This window comes from Culex quinquefasciatus, chromosome 3 (assembly GCF_015732765.1).
Source record: "Culex quinquefasciatus strain JHB chromosome 3, VPISU_Cqui_1.0_pri_paternal, whole genome shotgun sequence".
In the NCBI taxonomy this organism is placed as follows: domain Eukaryota; kingdom Metazoa; phylum Arthropoda; class Insecta; order Diptera; family Culicidae; genus Culex; species Culex quinquefasciatus.
In genome coordinates this window covers 95,343,393-95,369,998 of record NC_051863.1, presented here as the reverse complement: position 1 = coordinate 95,369,998, position 26,606 = coordinate 95,343,393, and the positions used below count along the sequence as shown (strand labels likewise).

General features: G+C 41.7%; 1 pseudogene; it reads left to right on the top strand.

The window, feature by feature from the left end:
* Positions 1-14,062: 14,062 nt before the first annotated feature.
* Positions 14,063-15,873, top strand: LOC6051511 (annotated as a pseudogene).
* The last annotated feature ends 10,733 nt before the right edge of the window (positions 15,874-26,606 follow it).

Genomic DNA, 26,606 nt, shown 5'->3' with positions numbered 1-26,606 from the left:
GAAGTTCTCCCAAATACGCTAAGTTCGACGAGTAAGAGAAGTTTGACGACGAAGTGATTTGTATCGGAAGAAGTTCAGTTCATGCTGCAGCAAACCGCTGACCGACGACAAGGGACCGACATCCATAACGTACCACGACCTACCTACCTACCTCTTGCTGAGTTCCGGGAACGACGAAACACACGAAGAAAGCCAAGCAAAGATCCGCTTGCCGAACTGGACATAATCATCCCGTATTGCCAAGGATCGCTCAAAATCCCAACGGTGCTGATTAGGATGCCCCCTCCCTTCCCTCCTCCCACGGAAATTAATGTTTATTAATCAACACGAGAATACAATAAATTATGGCTATCCCAAACAAATCCCAAAAAACACCCTGCCAGCATATGGCCACGGTAACACAATGTCGTTAAAATCTTTTCGGGCCTTCGTACACGTCCTCAATCAAGGGTTGTCATTCGCCTTCCTAGTTCCTGGTTCTTCCCATGTGTCCATTGGAGTCTGTAGCTTCTGTCCGGTCCATGATTTGCCCACGGCCCCGTACGAAGAGTTATGCTGGTTAGGGCTTTCACTAGCGCACGAAACCAGATCCGTGCACATTCGGAAGTACATTCTTCAACATGATCTGGGGGAGGAGGAAAGTTAAAAAATAGACATGCTGGAGTTGGACAGTGCGGAAATTTCCTTGCGGAGGTTTTCCAACTCGTTTGGAAACTTCCCGTTAATACTTACCGGAGCCATGGTACTTGGAGTTGGTCGCAGAGCAAGGCTTTTCAGAAAGTTTAGCAACATAGGTATTTTTTCCCGAAAATAATATTTAATTGCCGCAAAACCAGTGAACTTTACAAGGCAAAATCAAAACGGTAAACATGACATCAGATGAGAAACGTCAACAATGTCAAAAGTGATATTTCTGACGAGAAGAGCGAGGTTTCTCTCATTTCTCCGAATTTCTCTCGATTCCTCCCGTTTGCTCCCGGAGTAACTCTAGTTTGTTCTGGTTTCTTCACTGTCTTGCCCCGAGGACAGTTTATCATGTTGTACTTCCGAGTGTTGTAGTTCTCCAGATGGTGCGATGCTGTCAGGTGCGTTTCCGTCAGGATAACAACTTTTGGCTCTAGTTCTCTACGAGATCCACCAGCTCATCAAAGTGCGACGATATTCCAGCAATGTTCATACTGATGACTCTCGGTTTCTCTGGTTGCTACAGCGTGAAATCGACTTGTTTTTCTCGTCGTTTTTTGAACCTCAAGTAAACAGGACAGTCGACACTCCAGGCAGCATGGTCAACGGCAATATCCAGCTTCTGTTCTACACGGCACTTTTCACAGTTGATACATTTTTCTTGGGTCGCTTTACACTCCTTCACGCGATGATTTTCGCTGCAAATCGGGCATACCTCACTTTGCAATCAGCACCTTTATGATTGAATCCACAGCACTTGAAACAACGCAGAACGTCGACACCGTCGAAAACACGGCAACGGTCCCATCCAACGTTGAGTTTTTCCAGCTCCATCACCTTAAAGAATGTCGCAGCGTCCAGTTCCACAATCGCAGAGTACTGTGCATATTCTCGCCTTGGGTTGCTCAGGAACTTCCGCAGTTTAAAGTGCTTGAGACCTTGAAAGACGTCATTCTGGCTGACCAGCGTTTCCTGTAGTTCCTCTTCCGCGTACTCCTCATTCATTCCAACTATTTTGATTGTGGGTTTAATGCTTTCTCGTACAGACACGTCAAATTTATCTCCCATTGCCTTCTTGACACTCTCCTTCAGCTGTTTCGACGATCCTTCATCCTTCAAAACTACCATTACCGCTCCATCTTTGCCTTGAATCACGCGACTGACGTTCAAATTTTCGGGTTCACTTTCTTTTCAGCGCTTCCTTGTGCTTCCGGCTTCCGTACCCTGCTTAGGCTTGATAACGATAACCGGCTCCGGTTTCTTGTACTGCTTTGGGGCTGTTGGCTCTGCTTCATCTGGTGGTTTCGCTGCTTTTTGCTTTCCGCGCCCATTATTAGACACTGGCGTTTCCGGTTTATTTTTCTTGGTTTCTGATCGAAGAACTCGTCCATTTTGCTCCTTATTATCTTTTTGCACTGTCACACTAGAGTTATTTTTCACTAATTCACTTTTAACAATTTTTCGCACTTTTTTGTTCAAAGTTTTTTACCAATTCGACGACACACGCGAGATCATTTAATTTGTTGACAATTTCATCTAATGTTTTATTACAGTGTCCAGCATCGTACTCATACCCGTGCAATGCATAACACGCATCACACACAAAGACTGCGTTGTGGATCTTTCTCAGCTGATCGATCTCCACCGCGGTAGCACCGGGCAAGCAGTTTGTGTGTATTTCGAGTCTACAGTGACCGAAACATTCTAAAGTCTCGTCTTCTTCTGTGATCGGTTTCGCACACTGCGCGCAAGGCTGCATGTGTGTATCACCTAGTGTATCACCGTCTTTGACCATTTCTACTGGTCCGGGCACTTGCCCGTGTAGAACAAACAAAAAAACAAATGCACAAGGGTACTTAGCTTCGAGACAGAGGCAGGATTAAAACTCAACGAAAAAATCAGTCTTCTGTTACAAATCAGGACTGCACTCCAATGTTAGCTCACTGCACAGATCTTTCCACGTCAACACAAAAATTTTGATGGAAAAACACTAGTTTTAACACCCTTTAAATTTAATTTTCCAGTCCGCTCATTTGAGACACAAACGGACACTCCAATACTTTCGTCAAACGTTTCTGTTCTCGAGTCGAGAATGTCGAGAAACGCTCAACCAAACCACATTTTTTTTAATGTTGATAGGGACCATCTCTTGAGCCAAAGAAAAACATGGGTGACTTCAACTTCCCAGCCATTCGCTGGACGCGGACCCCGACGAACAAACTGCTTACAAACCTAGCCCTTACTCCGACCAACGCTTTAAAGCACAACCTCCTGGATGACTATTCCACCGCAAACCTTAGCCAACTGAATGACATGCGCAACAACTCAAACAACGTTCTCGACCTGTGCTTTGCCAGCTCAGATACACCGATCAACTATACTCTTCTCCCAGCACCTTTACCGTTGGTTAAAGACGTGCCACCACCTGCCATTTCTCGTAGCGATATCTTGCACGGTGCTCCCTTTTCGTGCAGTCGCTGGCAACTCTTTTATGGACTACCGAAAGGGAAACTATGATGACATGAACAACTTCCTGACCAACATCAACTGGCACCAACTTTTGGCCAACCTTGACGCCGACACAGCCGCTGCTACTTGGACAGGTGTTCTGACGGATGCCATCAACACCTTCGTTCCAAGGAAACTGCGCCAGCCTCCAAGATATCCACCGTGGTCAACACATCGATTGCAGATTCTGAAGTCCAGGAAACGAGCTGCCCTCAAGAAATTCGCCAAACATCCGACAGATCGATGGAGAAACCATTATAGGTCAAGAAACCGGAAGTACAGTATCCTGAACAAACAACTTTTCCATCGTCACCAACACCGAATCCAAAGCCGATTGAAACGAGACCCCAAGAAGTTCTGCCAACCTCCTGTGGCCGAATGGTTACGGGTTTCGCCTCATAAGCGGAATGTCATGGGTTCTTCTCAGGGTGGCAGCATTAGGTTTAAGTTCAGAGGTAGCAGCAACCGTATGAGTATAAAACGGTTGCTTCACGTGCTCTTAAGCATGTGATCGATCTTGGGATATTCCTTTGCGCCTCTTTCCCAAAATACTTTCCTCGTGTCTTCGCATGTAAATAATGCCCAGCCGATCGGTATTGCACTGCAGTCCAGTCGCATTGTCCAATCAGAGCAAAGGGAACACCGCAAGAGTAGCGCCGCAATAAGACAATTGTCTTTACAAGACCCCGCGCGGCAAATAATAGCTGCTGGGAAGAGCTTGAAAAATGACACGAAAAAATTGTCACCGCGGTTCTAGCGATACATAGCGCACAAGGCACAAGGAATGGAGTTTACAGCATCTGGATGGAACAGCACTTTTCCTCTCAATAGGAACTGTGTTATAGATCTGGAAATGCTTAATAACAGTAAAATGGGTAACACGATACAATAGTCCTCGTAATAAGGATTCCGTGTCTTAAAAAAAAAAAAAAAGCGATCTTTTTCGTCGCCAGTTCAGCAGCGCATTCACCAACGAAGCAGTAGAGGAAACGCATATTGCTAAGGCTGCTAGCAACGTTTCACTGCGACCTCCCATCGGACCTCACCCGGTGGTCACTTCCGAGTCCATCCGTCGTGCCTGCGCCTCTCTCAAAGGTTCTACCAGCTGCGGTCCAGACGGCATCCCAGCGTTTGCGCTCAAAAAGTGTTGTGATGCACTCGCGGAACCACTGCACACTGGGAAAAAAGGGACCCGCAGCCCCATGAATTAGATGCCGCTGAAATTTTAACTTGGAAATATGTGTTTATCATGTAAAAAAATCCGGGGAATCGAATGGTGATGGTTTCGTCTGCCGGAGATATTGGGAAAGGGTCCATTTTGCCCAAATATCCCTAAAATGCAACCTTTTTATATTATATGCTACATTACGTGAAATACCGCAGGTTTTTAGACTTCAAAATAAGTGAACTTTATGTAAAAAACCATGATAAATCGATTGGTGAAGGTTTCACGTGCCGGAGACACCGAGAAAGGTCTTATTTTGCTCCAATTAACCCTATATTCGATTTTTTCATGTAATTTGCTCCACATCGTAAAGTGCCGCAGTTTTTCAGACTTCAAAATAAGTGAACTTTATGTAAAAAACTATGACAAATCGATTGGTGAAGGTTTCACGTGCCGGAGACACCGAGAAAGGTCTCATATTGCCCCAATTAACCCTATATTCGATTTTTCATGTAATTTGCTCCACATCGTAAAGTGCCGCAGTTTTTCAGACTTCAAAATAAGTGAACTTTATGTAAAAAACTATGACAAATCGGTTGGTGAAGGTTTCACGTGCCGGAGACACCGAGAAAGGTCTCATTTTGCCCCAATTAACCCTATATTCGATTTTTTCATCTAATTTGCTCCACATCGTAAAGTGCCGCAGATTTTCAGACTTAAAAATAAGTGAACTTTATGTAAAAACTATGGCAAATCGATTGGTGAAGGTTTCACGTGCCGGAGACACCGAGAAAGGTCTCATTTTGCCCAATTAACCCTATATTCGATTTTTTCATCCGGGTCCGGTGGTTTAGTGGTTAGCGTGGTAGCCTCTAAATCCCAGTATGGCCTGGGTTCAATCCCAGACGGACCCGGTGGTATTTCAAATATTTTGAGTTTGTGAAGTATTTAATTTATTTTGCGTATTTTAATTAGCTTGAGTTTTTGAAGTTTTTTAAGATTTTTAATTTGTTGAGTATTTTAAGAATTTCGGTGTTTTTTTTTAATTTTCAATTCAACTCTCTATGACTCTATTTGCGTCAAATTAAAGTGTTTGATCATCTGCATTTACAAAAATAAATCCTTCTATTGTAATTAATCACTTTAAAAAAAAATATTTTTGAAAGGCTGAGAAAATTCTCTATATTTTGCATTATTGAACTTTGTTGATACGACCCATAGTTTTTTTCAAAGGTGGGCAAACATGGGCACTAATTTAAAAAAATTAAAAACTGCGACTATTTTCAAAAAAGTTAGCTAAAAATGGTTATTACTTGAAAACGGTGCAGTTTATAAAAAATTCACTAAAGTACTTTTTGATTGCAAATTCGATTTTACATCGAAAAATGAAGTTGAAAAGTTTTTGCGACCAATATTTCGATTTTTGAAAAATCTGTATTGATTCAAAAAATCATAACTCGGTCAAAGATTTTTTGCCCATTCTGGAAATTTCTTAAAAGTTGGCATTTTATGTCTTCTAAAACATATCAAAAAATAAAAAAAATTAAAAATAGTGTTTTTTTGCAAATCAAGTTTTAGTGACAAAAGTTAAATAAAAATCACCAAAAATTTTTACGTGTATCATTTTTTCAGTGTAGTCCATATCCATACCTACAACTTTGCCGAAGACACCAAATCAATCAAAAAATTCCTTCAAAAGATACAGATTTTTGAATTTTCACATATCATTTTTGTATGGACAGCTGCCAAATTAGTATGGAAAATTATATGGACAAACTAATGATGCAAAAAGGCTTCTTTGGGCATACCAAAGGCACCAAAAAAGTTTCAGCCGGATTTAAAAATACAAAAAAAATCGAATGACCGAAATTTCAGAGAATTGCTCTTCAGATAACCATCTAAATATGTATTTTTATTTAAAATTTAAAACAGCTTTTGCTTTTTTCCATCAAAACAAACTGCCCGATTAAATTTACTGCTAGAACTGTCAGTTGCACTTGACAGTTCTCGCTGTCAAAAAAAAATCGAGCAGTATGACGTGCAACCGCTTCGAAAGGCTAACCAAAAAGAGTGCTAACGCGCGTTAAGGCTTGAAAAGGCACACAAAAGGAGGAGGAGGAGGAGTCTTTAAAAAAGGAGTAGCGAACCCAGAAAGGTGCAAAAAGAAACTTAAACGCTCGATAAAGGCGGAAGTGATCTACCCCTCGGTGAATCAGCTACCAAAAAAAAAAGCTTTATTGTGCAGCACAAGCTTACCAAACGAACGCACCAATGCAACTGACATGTAGCGTACTCAAACGAACGCACCATCGAGCTGTCAAACTTTTTCACTCGCGCGTGTTCGATCATGTCCGCGTAGTTGTTGGGTTCGGTGTCGAATTTTCCGCAATAAATCGCGTGTGAAAGTTTATTGGGCGCTTGCCCAACCATGTTTTGTTGAAAAGGCCCGCCGGGGACCAAGCCGGAATCACTCCGAGATTGTGACTAGGTGTGGAACGACGATTTTCAGCAACTTTGGTAGGTATTTCGAGAGTGGAGAAATTTGGATCTTGGAATTGTTTTCAACTGTGTTCGTGAGGAGACCGGAGTCCCACCCCACTTTTTGCAAGCAGTGACATTACCAAACTTTTCAGCACCTTCCGCAAACGTCAAACCAGTCCGAAGTTGGTGCGGATCTCTTCCGGAATAGATCCTGCAACAAATTGGTATGGTTTGACGTTGCGGAGGATGCCGAAAAATGTCAACAAATCGCTTGTTGCATTAGAAATAGTAGCAGCAGGCATTTTTCTTGCTTGGGCAGCTAGTTTTAACAATCTTTTGTATTTGGTTTCCAACAGGGAATATTTCGACCATTGATCATTTGAAGCTGTTGGCGCTCGATTTGGCAGAGAAACGACACCAGCGATTAAGGGTGCACAGCAACGAAGGAAGTTGTTGTCTTCTTATACCAAAATAGTCAAACTTACGGACCCAATCCTGCAAAATTGGGAATGTAAAATTAATCAAACTTTGTTGTAAATTATCTGTGGACCGTACTTTAGGGGATGAATAAAAAAATATTTCGATAGTACCCGTAGTTTTGAAGATACTAAAATGTCTGTTACAAAAATCTGGGTGCAAAAGCTCTGGTTGATGTGCACCGTTAACTCCAACCACAGAGTAACCCTCTGCACCTGCCTAAACTCCTTTCTCCATTCATGTCGTTCATCACCGGCCGATTTCGTCACTGTTGGCAGTATCCGTCGCACCGTGCCCCGTGAAACCTGTAACCAGCAGAATGAATCCCTTCTACCCACACCAATGCTGTTCCCGTAAGCGGTTCTCTTTGTGGTAAGCTGATTAAATTTTTCAAAGAATCAATTGTTGAAATCATAACGAGGATAAATTCTCTAATTCCAGCGGACCAGTATGCACAACAAAATTGGACATCCGTCTCCGGATGTTTTGGTCAGACAGGAAGCAAGAAGAGGAACCTCAACCAGAGCTAACAAACGATGTTCTCATCGTTGAGATCTTGGAAGACACGGATGAGGTCGTCGAGTACAAAAAAATGTAAGCTTTTTCGTTAATTTGGAACATAATTTCCACATCAACTAAATTATTATCCTGTTCCTCAGGTACTCGTCTATGTACCAAAAGATTAATAAGGCCTTTTCCTTGAAGACGGTGGCCCGCGGCAGGCTTGAATTTCATTTCTCGTTGGGTAAGTTTCACCGCAAAGCAGCGGGAGTTGCCAAAAAATAATTATTAGGCTGTACTGGGGAAAATAGTGATTTATATATTTACAATTTCAGTTTTAAGTAGGTTTTAGACTCATACAGCCGGCTGTATAGAGTAAATAGTAAGAGAAAATTTTGGCGTTGGATTAAAATTGACTCATTCTTAGACAGCCGGCTGTGGAAAGACTGAATCGTTGGGAAAATATAATGTGCATTTAGTATTTTCAGCAATACCTACATTGATGTCTATAACCGAACAATTAACCGAAGAAAAGCAACAAAAAATACAAACAAATACGGGTAAAACCAACGTGACAACGGGAATGTTTCGCGACGACCGTGACGTGAACTGTTTAGAAGCATAAAACATAAAAACGCAAAAGACGCGGCGTTGTTCTACTTCAAAATACGAAAATTAAATTTGACACGAATTGGATCTGTGGGTCTGTGACCTCTACTGTGAGTTAACTGTGGTAATCGGGAGGAGACGCACACGTACATACAGCCAATCACTCATTCTCTCACATCATCACGATCTTTCGCTCGATCACACTAACACAATTCAAGGCGAGAAACAAAACAAAATATAACATAAAAAGAACGATCTCACCGGGTCCGAAGCAGATGCGCCATGCGGTTTTCAAACAGCAAATTCCTCCTCTCGACTGACATCTCCTCTCCTTCTCAGACGAGCACCGAACCACCGTCCCATTGTAATGCTTGCTGTTTTAACTGTAAATGTATGATGTTTTCACAGTCGGGCCGAGTTTTTGGATGAATAATGCTACAATAAATAAACAGTAAATTGCGTCGTATTTGGAAAAAAATGTATGGAAAAAATCGAAATTTTTATGGTACAGACGCATGACAACCCCCTTTTATGGTAAAGTCCCAAAATACGACGCAAATCATCTTGAAAAACGATGCTGTCTACTGTGAAAACACTGTCAAAATGACAATATGTTTTATCGTTTTGTAACGTTAAAATTCACTGTAAGTTCATCAGAAATCTTTATGCGGGTTATATCCGGGGTGTCTATTACGATCATTTCGTATAAAGTTGTAACCATCAATTGCGATCAAAGAATCAGTAATAGAGGTATCAAGCCATGTTTCAGTAAAACAGACAACATCCGCTTTACTATCCTTGAAAACTCGTATTAATTCTTCAAGTTTAACTAGATTTCTTGCACACAAGCTTTGTACGTTGATTTGACAAATGTTTAGTTTAGTATTATCAAAGATTGCATTTACAACATCTCTTGTTATATATTGATTAGCTGAGGCATTTCCAGTTATTGAACTAGCCATTATAAAGATAAATCGAAGGAAGGCGCAAACTCTGAGCTTCAGTGAAGTTGGCGTAACCACCATCGAGCTGTTTTCGCGCTCTGCCTTGACTCCATTCACCATCTGCTTGATTCTGGTGTGGCAGTGCGTGGCCGAATGGTTACGCTGTCCGCTTTGTAAGCGGATGATTCTGGGTTCGATTCCCATCTGATCCAACCTTCCATCGGATGAGGAAGTAAAATATCGGTCCCGACCTTGGTTGTTAGGCCGTTAAGTAATTCCAGGTGTAGGAGTCGTCTCCATGCCATAAGTACAAACAACACACCAAACCAAGCCTACTCCGGTGGAATCGCTGGCGGCGGTTGGACTCGCAATCCAAAGGTCGTCAGTTCAAACACTGGGGTGAAAGGTTCCTTGGAGTAGAAAGAGGTTTGGGTGCTCTCCCCATTCAAGCCTTCGGACTCCTAGGTTCAAGCAGAAACTTGCAATAGAGACCACAAAAGACCCGGGGGTCGTTAATGTGGATGGTTTGTTTTTTTTTTATTCCGGGAATCGGCTACAACCGAAAAAAGGCCTTTTTGAGACCCGAACTTTGACGACCTGTATCTCCGGCAAATTTAAACCAATCAGGATGCTCCGGGTTGCATTCGACAGGTATATACCTGTACTTTGACCACAAATATTAATATCAGGGCCAGGTGACCTACCGGTTCTGGAAATCCGGAACATCCGAAAAGTTCATATTTTACTGGTTTTCCGCGTATATGTGATACCAATACTCTCTTGATAGTTGAAATTGATCCATAAAACTTACTAAAAACACAATACACGATTGCCAGAACCACTCTGGAGTGTTAGTGGCCACTTCCAGGTAACCTGGAACCGGTTCCCGGGTACCCGATGAACGGCCAATTTGATTCTTTTGTTGAAAACCCATCATGTCGCATATCAAACTTCATGAAATTGAAAGATATGTCAATCTACGGTCATGACAATGTTCGATGACCCTTCCTGGCTAATTTGGAACCGGTTACTGGTGCCCCCTAGGGACCACTTCCGGAATATAAGAGAAATCCTATCATCCGAGATATCAAACTTCATGAAATTGAAAGATATGTCAATCTACGGGCCAATGTTCGCTGACCCATTGTGGCCAATTTGGAACCGGCTACCGGTAGCCCTTTGGGACACTCCCGGAATATGAGAGAAACCCTATCATCCGACATATCAAACTTCATGAAATTGAAAGATATGTCAATCTACAGTCATGCCAATGTTCGCTGACCCATTGTGGCCAATTTGGAACCGGCTACCGGTAGCCTTTGGGACACCCGGAATATGAGAGAAATCCTATCATCCGACATATCAAACTTCATGAAATCGAAAGATATGTCAATCTACGGTCATGCCAATGTTCGCTGACCCATCCTGGCCAATTTGGAACCGGCTACCGGTAGCCCCTTTGGGGACACTCCCGGAATATGAGAGAAATCCTATCATCCGACATATCAAACTTAATGAAATTGAAAGATATGTCAATTTATGGTCATGCCATTGTTCGCTGACCCTTTCCAATCTGGAACCGGTTACTGGTGGCCCCTTGGGGACATTCAAGAATATGAGAGAAACCCTATCATTCGACGCATCAAACTTCATGAAATTGAAAGATATGTCAACCAACGGTCAGCGAACAACATCATGTCCGTAGATTGACGTAGTTTTCCATTTCATGCAGTTTGATATGTCGGGTGGTAGATACATTCATATTACGAGAGTGTCCTGGGCCACCGGTAACCGGTTCCAGATTGGCCAGGATGGGTTAGCGGACATTGGCATGACCGTAGATTGACATATCTTTCAATTTCATTAAGTTTGATATGTCGGATGATAGGGTTTCTCTCATATTCCGGAGTGTACCAAAGGCTACCGGTAGCCGGTTCCAAATTGGCCACAATGGGTCAGCGAACATTGGCAGGACTGTAGATTGACATATCTTTCAATTTCATGAAGTTTGATATGTCGGATGATAGGATTTCTCTCATATTCCGGAAGTGTCCCCAAGGGGCCACCGGTAACCGGTTCCAAATTGGCCAGGATGGGTCAGCGAACATTGGCATGACCGTAGATTGACATATCTTTCAATTTCATGAAGTTTGATATGTCGGATGATAGGGTTTCTCTCATATTCCGGAAGTGTCCCCAAGGGGCCACCGGTAACCGGTTCCAGATTGGCCAGAAAGGGTCAGCGAACAATGGCATGACCGTAGATTGACATATCTTTCAATTTCATGAAGTTTGATATGTCGGATGAAAGGGTTTCTCTCATATTCCGGAAGTGGTCCTAAGGGGCCACCAGTAACCGGTTCCAAATTGGCCAGGATGGGTCAGCGAACATTGGCATGACCGTAGATTGACATATCTTTCGATTTCATGAAGTTTGATATGTCGGATGATAAGATTTCTCTCATATTCCGGGAGTGTCCCCAAGGGCCCACCTGTAACCGGTTCCAGATTGGCCAGGATGGCTCAGCGGTTAACGGCATTACCAAAGATGGACATATCTTTCAATTTCATGAAGTGACATGCTTCATATGCGACATGATGGGTTTTCAACAAAAGAATCAAATTGGCCGTTCATCGGGTACCCGGGAACCGGTTCCAGGTTACCGGAAGTGGCCACTAACACTCAAGAGTGGTTTTGGCAATCGTGTATTGTGTTTTTAGTAAGTTTTATGGATCAATTTCAACTATCAAGAGAGTATTGGTATCACATATACGTGAAAAACAGTAAAATATGAACTTTTCGGATGTTCCGGATTTCCAGAACCGGTAGGTCATCTGTCCCTGATATTAATATTTGTGGTCAAAGTACAGGTATATACCTGTCGAATGCAACCCGGAGCATCCTGATTGGTTTAAATTTGCCGGAGATACAGGTCGTCAAAGTTCGGGTCTCAAAAAGGCCTTTTTTCGGTTGTAGCCGATTCCCGGTGGCCACAGTGACCAAATCCGGTATTTCGGGTCGGTTTCGAAAAGGGGACGTTCTAAGCTTTCATTTGTGACCAAAAGAACCGGAATCGGTCAAAAACTGGATTTTTGACGATTTTTTAAAGTTTGGGGTCGAAAAGGACCCCAATACCTTTAAAGTAACTTTTGTTATGGACGCTCCCCTAGGGGTCGTCCGAGGATTATTTGTTTTGTGAAATGTGTATTTATACTATAAATTTAATGTCAGAAAATTTGAAGGCTCTAGCATGTATATAACAAAAGTTATGGCAAATTTTATTTTCAAAATGCCGAAAAGGACCCCAATACCGTAGGAAGGTTAACCCTCCTTCTGACCTCCTGCAACACGGTCCTTCCGAGCAGGACTCCATCCTGAGGGGTACCACCGGCGAAGTTCAAATACGGATGACTTGGGAGTTTCCCCTCCAATGACTCCTATCTGCTGACTCGAAGCAGCCGCCTGGTTCAGCACTGGGGATCTCATCACCTTCCCGCTTCCACGGAACGCGCTCGCTCCTCCGCTTGCTGTGTCGCCGCCGTTTGACTCGCCTCCTGCCATTTCGACGTTTGCGTCCTCTTCTACCTCCGTGTTTTCCTATGCTTGGGGCGCATCGGGACCCTTTTGTTGGTTTGTTTCACTTGTCTTCATTTTGAATCCCACGAGTCGCTAGGGAAATGCGGTCCGCTGCGCCAGTGCCCTGCCGTGACGCAGTAAGAGCAAATTACGTGTGGGGTGCGCCCCTGTATACCACAGGCTCCGTTAGCGACTAGGAATTTGTTGAACCCCCCCAGCCATGCATTCCTCGACACGGGTCGCGTCACATCTTGGATTCGGGGTTTGGTGAGGTTTTGGGCTAAAACCTAGGGGGTGGACATATAGGTTAATAGACCATTAACATATTAAAATAGATGGTTAAAGTATTGACATTTCGTTAATTTATTGACGCGAACCCACCTTTTCATTTTCACCGTTTTGACAAATCTTGGTTTCCCATCCTAATTCTTTGAGCGTGTGCGAAAAATAAATGCGTGTGGGACGCCATTTTTCCATTGTTGTTGTTACGCTCGGGCGGTAAAGAAGTGTAAAAGTGTTCGGTGTTGTTTTTCTTAAAAAAATAGTTTGAGTTTGATGTTTCGGCAGGAATGGTGAGTAAATCTGTGTGCCAGCATGGAAAATATATATTCATAAGTCCTTGTACCAAATTAAATCCCACTAGCCACGGTTAGCGCCGGCCGGAAGATTCCGGGAATCAACAAACCCGCGAATGATTGTAAGAAACAGAACCAGCGATGGGTGTCCTGAAGCGGACCATGGAAAAGGAGCAGTTGCTGGAACCGGTGCCGGTGTTTTGCCACGATGAGGACAAACACGAGCGGAGTGACCTGCGCGTTGACTGGGGCAACATTGCCATCCTGTTCTTTCTGTACCTGCTGCAGGGTATTCTAATGGGGCTGGTGCGGCCATCCTGATGATGTTGCAGAATCGCGGCGCCAGCTACAAACAACAGGTGCGTGTTGAATGTTGGGCCGGTGATGCGTCTTATCTCGATGAGGTTGTTGAGATGAGTTGCAGGCATAACGCGTCGCGATAACAATTGTTAAACATTTCAGGCCGAGTTCAGCTTCGCACACTAGTCGTTCAGTATGAAGCTGCTGTGTGATCGCTCTCTACAGTATGTTTGTTGCGGTGATGGCGTTCTTTACGCGAACTAGCGGCCGTCGGCGGAACGTACATGACTCTGCTCAACACGCTAAGCAATCTGGGCGGAAACTGGCCCACCACCGTAGTGCTGTGGATGGTCGACGTGCTGACGTAGTCGCTACTGCTGGTGAGGAAGAGAAGAAGGAGGAACCGCCTACGGCCGGCAACCAGTGGCGACAGGGCAGTGGCCGGAGCCGGAGTACGCGTATGCGACTCGGTTTGAACTGCTGCAGCAGGTTGCGTCGGAAGACACCGAAAACGAGCAAATTTCTGAGCTTGACGGATCGAACCGGGGTGACGGTGTCGAAGATCCGTCGACAGATGGATTGGACCGATAGTGAGGAGGCTGACTCAACCAGCTAAGCAACCGTTCACGGTGAAAAAGTTCTACTCGCACACAATCTCCTCTTGATCAAGCGATCCCTCCGGTGTCGTCAGTGCGACCACAACGTGACCAAGTCCGAGTACAACCCGAGCTCGATCAAGTACCGCATTGCGATGTTCGCCGCGTACCACGCTCCGGAGGTTCGCTTCATCCGGTGCGAGCCGCTCATGTTCAACCAGAAGGCCATCCTTTTGCTGAAGCTAATCAATCCAACCATCAACGACATGACCATCACGATAATGGAACTGCCAACCGACGAGGAGGAACGTCGCATGATCGAAGAGCTCAAACTGTCCGCGGAGGCGACCGTCTCATCGTCGTCCTCTTCGCTGATGCTGGTCGGCCGCGGGGTCGATCTCGGATACGAGTAGTATCGAAGCAGGCGGCACTGCTGGAGGACCCGCGGATGATGCAGCAGAGCGTCAACGGAACGTTCAGTCTACACTTTTTCAGCCAGAACCGAAACCGAACGGTTAGCGGGATACTTTCCAACGAAGCATCCATCGCGATTGCGGCGATCAAATTGTTCACTACCGAATAGCTGACGAAGAAAAAAGCCAGATCGAAAAATTGAAAAAGAAACACAGATACGAACAGCTTTAAATTATGAATGTATTCAGTAAAATAAAGTAATGTTTTCGCTTTTTGTTAATTAGCTAATAAAAAAGGGGTGAGGAGGGGTATGTTTCCATGTGCATCCTGTAACGGGCCTTGAACACCTTGGCAAGAACGCTAGCGATGATGGGTTCATGGCCAGCGGACATTTTGAGAAAAATAGACTACAAGTTTTATAAAGATTGCTTTGATTTCATAAGCCAAAGCTACACCGGAAGTCGTGATGAGGACATGTCTACCTGTTCTCATGCGTTCTTCCTGGTGGTATTCTTCAGATTGGTGTGTAGTTCTGAGCGCCCGGGGTTCTGAAAACGGTTCCTAAGAAGCCACAGCAAAAGTCTAGCCGGGGATGCTGGAAAAGGGGAATTGTGGGGGAACGAAATAAACATACAAGTTTTGCTTTTGATTCAAGGCGAGATTCAAGGGCAGCTTGATGGGCTCCAACAGAAAACTATCTGAAAAAGGTTTTTGGCCTCGTTGATGAGCTTCATTGTACATCGCCGCGAAAGTTTTTGGGCTCCACAGGACTCAAAAAACATGATGGTGGACCGTTCCGAATGCTAGATTTTTCTTTGCCAGACGGTCCACGCAGAATGGGCATAAGAAGGTGCCGCCGGTTCTGGCCCTGATGAACGTCTTCTGGCACTGCACGACTCAAATAGCATAACTGTTGACCGTTGCGGATGCTTCCACTAACTTCCCGTCCTCGTTTTTGGTAAAAAAAAAATCGACTCCTTCAGGCGGCCACCACCATATCCCCGTCCACGTCTTTTGTAAAGATAGTTCTTCCTCTGACGGCTCAGGCAGGGCCGTGCACAGGATTTTCGAAAGGGAGGGTTTTCTCGAAAGGGGCGCATGCACCATGGGGTATTTCCATATAAGCGAGCGGCCAAAAATATTTTTGCTTTTTGTGACTTTTTGTGTTGTTTGTACTTAGTATAATGAAAACAAATGAATTTTGATATTTTTCCAAAAAAGTTTAATTTTCGATTTTTCATATATTTGAGGCCACATGCATTAAAGTGGTGAATTTTAATATTCTTGCTCTGTCTATTTGATGCACGGAATGGCGGTTTATGCTATGTTAAAGTTTCTGATTTACGTTCAATCTCCCTCCCCTTCTTCTTGAGTTAAAATCCACCTCTCTTTGAATGAATTTCTAATTTTAATAAACGTACCTAAGTACCAACAAAGTCATGAATATCAAATCAATTTCAAAACATGCATAGTAGGTACATTATTTCTTCCTCTGCAGGTAAAATAATATGCTTTTAACCAAGCGTATACGCGAAATCATTCATTTTCCTGCATGAATCAACATATTCAAAATGGCATAACTTAAAAAGTGCACATAAGTGCACTTTGAAATTTAGAGACAAGTTAGGACATGGTTCCGGGACCGTGGTGTAGGGGTAAGCGTGATTGCCTCTCACCCAGTCGGCCTGGGTTCGATCCCAGACGGTCCTGGTGGCATTTTTCGAGACGAGATTTGTCTGATCACGCCTTCCGTCGGATGGGAAGTAAATGTTGGCCCCGGACTAACCTAAAAATAAAGGTTAGGTCGTTAGCTCAGTCCAGGTGTAGGAGTCGTCTCCCTGGGTCCTGCCTCGGTGGAGTCGCTGGTAGGCAGTTGGACTAATAATCCAAAGGTCGTCAGTTCGAATCCCGGGGTGGATGGAAGCTAAGTGTAAAAAGAGGTTTGCAATTGCCTCAACAATCAAGCCTTCGGACACCTAGTTTCGAGTAGGAATCTCGCAATCGAGAACGCCAAGGCAATGCTGCAGAGCGAATAATTTGATTTTGAGGACATGGTTCAAATTTTAGGCTGCAAAATTTGCAGATCGCACAAATGCACACAAAAAAAGTACTCCATTAACAAAGTTGAAAAAAACTAAATTTTGAATAATAATCCATCTTTTTTGATTTTTATTTTTTTAGCGTGTAAAAGTGTGTTTTGAAAAATGTTATTGAAAAGTTGAATCAATTACCTTTCTGAATATATATAATGATGCAGGAAAAATACATAAACAGCTACACAGTACAACTATGAAAAATAATCATTTTTTTGTCAAAAACATGTTTTTCTTACCATTTTCGCCTTTGAAGGTCTGCAATTCAGTGAATTTTGATCCTACAACTTTCAGACTCCGGATTTTTCTTAGTTAGAATGTTTATTTTCGAAAAAAATACCAAAAAAATAATTAGAGTATGTCGGTTTTTCGATTTATGGCCGCCTGAAACCCCATAGTGGCATGGGGTGCTTGTTTAGATTGCGAAAGGGCGCTAACAGTCAATCTTTAAACTCAATAAATAGTACTTTGGTATATTTTACATATATTTTGCTGGTTCGAATCCCGCGGCGGACGCTCTAAAATTCTAAGTGTAAATATGGGTATCCGGCGCAGTCGCTCTGTGCCTTACTCAAACAGGGCGGCGAAGTCCTTGTAGTTAAAAGGAAGACAGTGGTTGGTCTAGTACCGACAGATATAAAGTCAACTTCGTTTTTTTATATATTTTACATTGGTGCAACAGGAGACTACACTTTTTGAATTGTCGCTGCAAATCGTGTTGAATAGCGCCATGAAGGGGGGGCGTTAATTCGGAGTTTGAGCGAATTTGAGATTTTTGCGCAAATGAGAGTTTTGGCGTAAATCGGAAGAGGGATGGGCCGTTCACTTGTGGAGCGTAAAACGTGGTTTTAATGAAGAAGTGTAGCAGTAATTACTAAAAACAAGTTTTCATAAGTTTTCTTTTTTTAATATTATGAGTAGTTCTCTATGATTTCGCAATTTTTTTCACGATTTTTAACTTTTCTATTTTTTGATTTGGATGCAACTTTGCCAAGGGATTTTCTGATCGATTTGGTGTCTTGGGCAAAGCAAAAAATCCGATTTTTTATGTTTTAGGGGACTAAAAAAGACATCTTCGGAGCTTTAGTGATGGTGCAAAATCTGGTTCAGGAGAAATGATTTTTGTGAAGAAAAAAAAACGAAGAAGTGGACAAAATTGGTCGAAGCAATCTTGTTAACAAAATGTACCGTTTTCAAGTTAAAGCTAATTTAAGGACTGCATTTTCAATTTATTTTAGTTTCTTTTCATTTTAAAATAATACTTCTGGAATTTAAAGTACCCCTAAAAAATATTTTTGAAGAGCCAAGAAAATTTCGAACAATTTTCTCTCTGAAACTTTCAAATCGAGCAATTTGTTCCTGAGATACACAATCTCAAAGAAATCAAATCGATGAACTTGATTTTTTCTAAGTGTTAACCCTTTGCTGCCCATTTTTTTCGATTTTTTTTTATTTTTCCCTTGTCATTTTAAGCAACTTTTGTTCTACGAAAAACTTTACTTCTCTTGTTGGCAAACTTATCGGAAATTGGACGAGCTTTCCGGTTAAAATATTTACGAGACTGAAAAACCAAGTCTGTCATATAGAAATGAGCATGAGCATGAGCATGAGAGACCACCCATGGTTGTCCTTCTCCGTTGCTGAACAGGACCGTAATCTCCTATCAATACAACTGACCATACGCTTAAACGATCTAATGGTGTTTCCCTTATCAACAGCATGTATGAATGCGTTGAAAAGATAAAACATCAAGATCATTAAAACTAGATCTGAAGCAAATAGGTAACAGTCATTGGCCACCAACGGCGCCCGCCATGTCAGTTTGTAGATCTCGAGGGGATTGGGACGGGAATGTTAGTTAGCACAGGTTGCTACAAAGGGTGGGTTCTATACGATATCCACACCCCACGTGTGCCGGAAAACTACTTCTACTTGGGATTTTGTTAGTGGGAAAGGGTAATGGCCAGGATTCATCATAGAGGATGATGATGCGACCCAATAATCAATGAATTTTGTTTAATGATGTGATGTATTATGCATTCTCAAGGCAAACAGTCGGATGATGCGGATGAGATTATTCCCGGTTATTTGGTGTTGAGTTTAGCATAAATGATTCAATCTTAGACAGCCGGCTGTGGAAAGATAAAACCAAATAAAATGCGAAAACGCGAAACCGACCGGAACGAAAAACACACACAATCGGGGGACAACAAAGACGGAAACGGCAACGAAAAACCGGCGTGTTAACCGCGACCCGCACCGTTCGAATTCTCCAAAGCAACTGTCAAACATCGCGAAATCATCCGGGTCGAAATACAAACAATCGGGGGGAAAACAAAGACGGAAACGGCAACGAAAATCCGGCGTGATAACCGCGACCCGCACCGTTCGAATTCTCCAAAGCAACTGTCAAACATCGCGGAATCGTCCGGGTCGAAATACACACACAATCGGGGGGGAAACTAAGACGGAAACGGCAACGAAAATCCGGCGTGTTAACCGCGACCCGCACCGTTCGAATTCTCCAAAGCAACTGTCAAACATCGCGGAATCGTCCGGGTCGAAATACACACACAATCGGGGGGGAAAACAAAGACGGAAACGGCAACGAAAATCCGGCGTGTTAACCGCGACCCACACCGTTCGAATTCTCCAAAGCAACTGTCAAACATCGCGGAATCGTCCGGGTCGAAATACACACACAATCGGGGGGAAAACAAAGACGGAAACGGCAACGAAAATCCGGCGTGTTAACCGCGACCCGCACCGTTCGAATTCTCCAAAGCAACTGTCAAACATCGCGGAATCGTCCGGGTCGAAATACACACACAATCGGGGGGAAAACAAAGACGGAAACGGCAACGAAAATCCGGCGTGTTAACCGCGACCCGCACCGTTCGAATTCTCCAAAGCAACTGTCGAACATCGCGGAATCGTCCGGGTCGAAATACACACACAATCGGGGGGAAAACAAAGACGGAAACGGCAACGAAAATCCGGCGTGTTAACCGCGACCCGCACCGTTCGAATTCTCCAAAGCAACTGTCAAACATCGCGGAATCGTCCGGGTCGAAATACACACACAATCGGGGGGAAAACAAAGACGGAAACGGCAACGAAAATCCAGCGTGTTAACCGCGACCCGCACCGTTCGAATTCTCCAAAGCAACTGTCAAACATCGCGGAATCGTCCGGGTCGAAATACACACACAATCGGGGGGAAAACAAAGACGGAAACGGCAACGAAAATCCGGCGTGTTAACCGCGACCCGCACCGTTCGAATTCTCCAAAGCAACTGTCAAACATCGCGGAATCGTCCGGGTCGAAATACACACAATCGGGGGGAAAACAAAGACGGAAACGGCAACGAAAATCCGGCGTGTTAACCGCGACCCGCACCGTTCGAATTCTCCAAAGCAACTGTCAAACATCGCGGAATCGTCCGGGTCGAAATACACACACAATCGGGGGGAAAACAAAGACGGAAACGGCAACGAAAATCCGGCGTGTTAACCGCGACCCGCACCGTTCGAATTCTCCAAAGCAACTCAAAACCAAGTCTGTCGTATAGAAATTGCCAAAAACCACCAAAAAACCAATTTTTTCATCATTTTTATTTTTAAAACCGCTGTATCTTCCCAAGGATTGGACATAGGACAATGGTCAATATGGAGACTTTTATGTAAAATTGTCTGGAGAATCGATTCCCACTACCGGGTTTCAAAAATTTTGACGTTTAGACCACTTTTCAAAAAAACTGTTTTAGTAAATGATTTTTGTATTTTTTTAGGAGGGACATAGCATCCTACATTTTTCGTCAGTCTTTTGGTAACATCTTAGGCTATTTCCTCAAAAATTTTGAACGAAAAAAAAATCGTGACAACACATTTAAATTTAAGTTTTAGACTTAAAAATCGAAAAATCTCATAGATGTGGCGTGTATTTTGTTTCAGTGTATTTTTTCAGAAAGCCCGTCCAATTTCCTATAAGTTTGTCTTTGACCACTTTTTGATACGACTCATCGGCTTCGAGATACAGTAATTTTTAAATTGCAAAATACAAAAATATTTATATACCTTACGCCCTTCTCAAATGTTATTTTCGAGTACTATTGGCTCCATATACACAAAAATGGCTTATATAGGCCTAGGATAACATGTCTAAAAAGTTTCATTGGAATCGGAGAGGGTCGGGTACAAAAGTACCAGAAAAATTCCTGATTTGAGCTGGAATTGCTCTATGATTTTGGGTAACCATTTGAGAAAACATCTGCAAATATTTTTTTTAAGTTATCAAGAAAATTGTTTACCATTACAAACATTAAAATAACTCTATTACATATGGTGACCATTTGAAAAAAATGTAATCAAGGTCCGCCAAATAACATTATTACAAATGGTGACCTTATCTCATAAGGTTTTTAAGTTCCACACTGCAATCGATATAGTTTTCGTTTATCCGGGTACACACTCCATACACACCTCAGTATCAGAAGTGATTTGCCCTTAGGGTAGGCAACACAAAGTCCATGCACTATTTTGGAAAAAAGTTGTTTCAATAGTGTTTAGAAAAAGAGTTAAGTTAAAAATTCTTAGTTTGAATTCCAGGGTGACTTTGATAGTCATAGTTTTTCTTGTTAAAATCATATTTAGATGTTCAAACTTTATTTGTACGTTAAATGTACCATCACTAAAGTAGCTGATATAGTTTTGAAGAAAAAAAATCAATGTTTATAATTAGTTAACTAAGTTTATAAGCTTTTTAACAAAATACACATAAATTTTAGGTAAAATTGTTAAAAAGTCGGAATTTTGTCTGAAATTTGTTAAAATTAGTTTTGTTTATAAAATTATCGATTAATATTGCATTTTAAACTGAATTCGAAGCACGAATCACAAGTTTTCACATTTTGTATAAAATTTGTTCTACTGAAAATGCCTATAAATCTGAAGTTTTTTTTAAATTGTTTTTCAAAAACACATATTTTTGTTATTTACAAAATTTATTTAACCTTCTCTTAGTGAAATTTTTCCAAAGAATCCGAAAATACATTCCGCTTTCCGATTCAAAATCATGTTCATTGAGAAAATTATGACACTTTGAGAAGTTTAAAGTAATGACTTTCATCAACATTTTCTTAACTATAGTAAACTAACTTTTTAAATTTTTCAAATTTTATGAAAAGTTCTTTTTGAGGTACTTTGAACACTTCTCTACCATAGTCAGTATGATTCTAAACAATTCCGTACGTATTTTAATTCTACTCTTCATTTTGCGGATAAATTGCAAACCTACACAGAAAAAAAAATTCCGGTAAATTTACATCATTAATGATGTACCAAAAGTGCACGTCATTAATGATGCGAATTTACATCAAATTCATTTTAAATTTACATGCCATCCAATGTAATTGTTTCGAACAAACAGCGGTCTGAAAACATGTAAATTTCCGATGAAATCTACGTAAATTTACCCAAGTCGAAATTTTTTTTACTCCGTTGAATCTTGAATCTGATGTAATTTTCAAATTCTTTTGTATCCTGATGCAGTTAGAAAGGCACACATTTAGATTACTCTGTAATCAAACTAAGCATTGAAATTACTTTTGTTTGACCAGAAAAAACTAAAGTGAACCTTTTTAAAATGCTATAGGAAAAGATTTGAGGATTGCAGACTTTAGATTCAACGGAGTAATATGTAAAATTAAGTAGGAACCAACAGCTTTTGATTTCCTAATCTTACGAATAATTCAGAAAAGGATAGACATAAATAAAACAAAGTAACTCACTCGTGTTCAATTCACCATTTTTCAAACCAGCATGATGATGTACTGCTGTTTAAACAGCATCTCTCTGCAGGAACCAGCTCGACGAAGATTGTGATCATGTGACCTCGCGCACAGCTAGCCCGGAACAGGCAGAGCGGCGCAACGTCGGGACTCCACGGCGTGTGTTTGTGCATCATGCATTTCTTCCCAGCGTCGACCGGTACCTCCGGCTTCAAACCACTGTAATTGTCGTGCAATGTGACCTAAAAAATCAATAATAAATATTATTATTTTGACTTACAACAAGCTTTGAAGGTGAAGACGAAAACCAAAACAAACCTGTAGAATTAAGCCCCGGCCAATTGTTGCAAGTTGCAATAGAATCTGGCCATGCAATCGGTGTCGTTCTTGGCAGCGGTGACGGCGGATAATCTGGAGCCATCATCAGCGATGACCTGCAGTTCCAACGAACTCCACGTTCCATTGATCAGGATCAGCTCGTTTTGAGCGGCTTCAACGCCGTAGCTGGTTTCGAAGCGTTTCTCGCCCTCCATTAAACGACCCAAATCGTCCACCTTGCAGGCCGGATAGATAATTGACGTGAGGGGAATCTTCTGTTTCACCAGTAGCTCGGCGACGATGCTGTCAACCGATGTGGTTCTTCCATCGAACGTCTCGTTCTGTAGCTGGACCAACGTAAAGAGCACATTGTGGCCAGTTGCTCGACCTCGACCAGGCGCAGGATGGGGGCTCCGTCGTTCGTGATCGTCACATTACCCTCGTCCTCCACCAGCACTTGTCCAACCCGATCGGGCCCGGCAAAGATTTGTTGATGGCGGCAGTTATGAAACGGACATCACTGAAAACTGCACAAAAAAAATATTAAAACTTACCACAACTCTGTCAAAGTGAAAAGTTACTTTTTGGCTGTGTATTTGCCCTCCGGATGTTGTTATTTTTTGTGAAAAGCCTGCCCTGGCACTGGCGTCGGTGGAGCTGCTTGTTACGAAATTGAGAGGAACCGGCAATTTTACGCGAAAATTTGGCGCAGCGAATCGGAGAGTATTTTGACAGATAGCTTCTTCTTTTTGTTTTACAGAACGCGCGCGAGAACGTCAAGGAAGTATACCTTTGGTAGAAGCAGGTAGAAGCCATGCGAGAACGTCGCGAATGTCGACTACCCCTGTGACTGAATTTACTTTTCAGCCCAAGCCCCCCAAGCCACGTTTAATTTGTATGTACTTGGCAAAAAATCTGTACAAATATATTATTTATTTGAACAACGCGAGAAAAGAGCGTATAATCATTTTTACCATTTGAACAGGTTTGCTTTGGCTTTAACTAACTTTTTTATTTTCATATTGAGGTTTTAAATCATATTTGTTCATGACATGAACTAGTATCGACATAAAAGGTAAGGCATGAATTTCATGCCTTGCCTTTTATTTACCGCAAACCGGAGTGATTTTGATAGGTTTGAAATTTTTCCGCTCAATGAAGAGGACAAATTAAATTCGTACGGAATGGTATGGCATTATACAGGCCGTGGTAGAGAAGTGTTCAAAGTATTTGAAGAAGTAGTTTCAATAAAATTTTGAAAATTTTGAAATTTTCAAAAAGTCAGTAAATTAAAGTTAAGATTTGACATTAGTCATTAGTTTAATTTTATCAAAGTGTCAATCAATCAAAGTTTCTCAATAATAATAAATTCAAATCGAAAAAAAACACTAAGAGATGACTAAATTAGTTTGTAAATATTTTTTTAAATGTAATTTTGGAACACAATTCGAAAATTCTCAAAATTTTTGGCCATTTTCAGTAGAACAAATTTCATATAAAATGTGAAAACTATAGACGTAAAACTAACATTTGAACACTTCAAAACTGATTCTGATCAAAGTCACCCCAGATTTCAAAATAGTAATTTTCAAAGCAATTATTTTTTTTAACGCTATTAAAAAAATGTTTTTTCCAAAACTAGTACAAGGACCGTGTGTGGCCTACCCCAGCTCATGCTTTAAAAATAATAATCTTGAGAGAAATCATAACAGTTAGGAAATATTCCAAACTAAATTGAAATCCTATCAATGTCACCCCCGGTTTACAGTACATCATTTGTTAAGAGCTAGAAAAAAATAAGAAATAAGAGTTTTAGAATTTTTAAATTCAAGATGGCAGCCAAAATAGTAGTAAGGAAATAATTAAAAAACGCAATATTTAATTTCACTGGCAATCAGCTATTCAAGTTTTACTAAAATGGGGTCGCAAAATTCGGAATTTTATGTAAAAAAAAATAAAAATTGTGAAAAATGTGAAAGTAAAAATTGAGACCTTAGGGCTTTCTGATAACCGTGACCAACTTTTAAAATCGTGTAGAAGGGTAATATTTATCGTTATTTTGCTAGGCTTTAATTTCTTTTTCTTTTTTGTAATTGTATAAAAAACATTGAACGATAGATAGAGGGAGGAGGTGAAATGTCCAATTTTGGTTTTATAAAATAACAATAAAATAAACAATAACGTAATAAAAGAACGCTCCCTAGAACCGAACTGATTTGCAATTCCAGTCACAGGGGCATACACCGAGCTTCATCGACTTCACCGACTTCACCTGATCGAACTGCATGGCCTCGATCAAACTGTCAAAATGTCATATCACGAAAAAATCCGTCGAAAAAGTCAGCGTCTTAGCACCTAAAATTTGAAAATAATATCAATTTTATATTTCTCTATAAGTGAATGTTACTAAATGAGCATGAGCATGAGCATGAGCATGAGAGACCACCCATGGTTGTCCTTCTCCGTTGCTGAACAGGACCGTAATATCCCATCAGCACAACCGGTCACACGCTTCAACGATCAAATGATGTTTCCCTTATCAACAGCATGCATGAATGCGCTGAAAAGATAAAACATCACGATCATCAAAACTAGAGCCGGTGCGGATAGGAAACAGTCGTTGGCCACCAACGGCGCCCGCCATGTCAGTTTGTAGATCTCGAGGGGATGGGACGGGAATGTTAGTTAGCACAGGCTGCTACCAAGGGTGGGTTCTATACGATATCCACACCCCCGCGTGTGCCGGAAAACTACTTCTACTTGGGATTTTGTTAGTGGGGAAGGGTAATGGCCAGGATTCATCATAGAGGATGATGATGTGGCCCAATGATCAATGAATTTCGTTGAATAGTGTGATGTATTATGTATTCTCAAGGCAAACAATCGAATGATGCGGATGAGACTGTTCCCGGTTATTTGGTGTTGAGTTTAGCATAAATGATTCAATCTTAGACAGCCGGCTGTGGAAAGATAGAATCAAAATTATGTGTGATTAAAAGGTGAAATATTAAACTCAGCGTAACATATTTACGTAGAGTTGACCTGAGACTATTTATACTTTTAAATTATTATAAGATGAGCGACCAATTAATGACTGATGAGTTATGATGTTATCTGAAGGACTTGAACAATCGCGTTGAAACAATATTTGTCGCCGTGATTCACGGGAAACGAATGGTTGAATTGAATAATAATTTATATTTTACTAACGCAATTTAAAACGAATCTTCCCGTGAAACAACTGCAAATCATTATAGTATCAATTCGACCGAGATTCTCCACAAATTCTTCGTCGTCGTGCCTTCCGATCAACGGTGATGTAGGAAGGGCTTCATTCATTAAAATGAGTTTATATCATAAGCCTTAAAATATATTCGTCGGCGTGCCTTCCGATCATCGATTATATAGAAAGGACTTAATCCAGCAATACGACTTGCTTGTCTTAAAAAAATTCGGATCGTTTCTATCGAAAACTATATAAATAGAACAAAAACTCATCGGCCAACGAACGCACGAACTAAAAAAAATTAAAAAAAGAAAAAGAAGACCAATCACCCCATGCAAACAAACAGCGA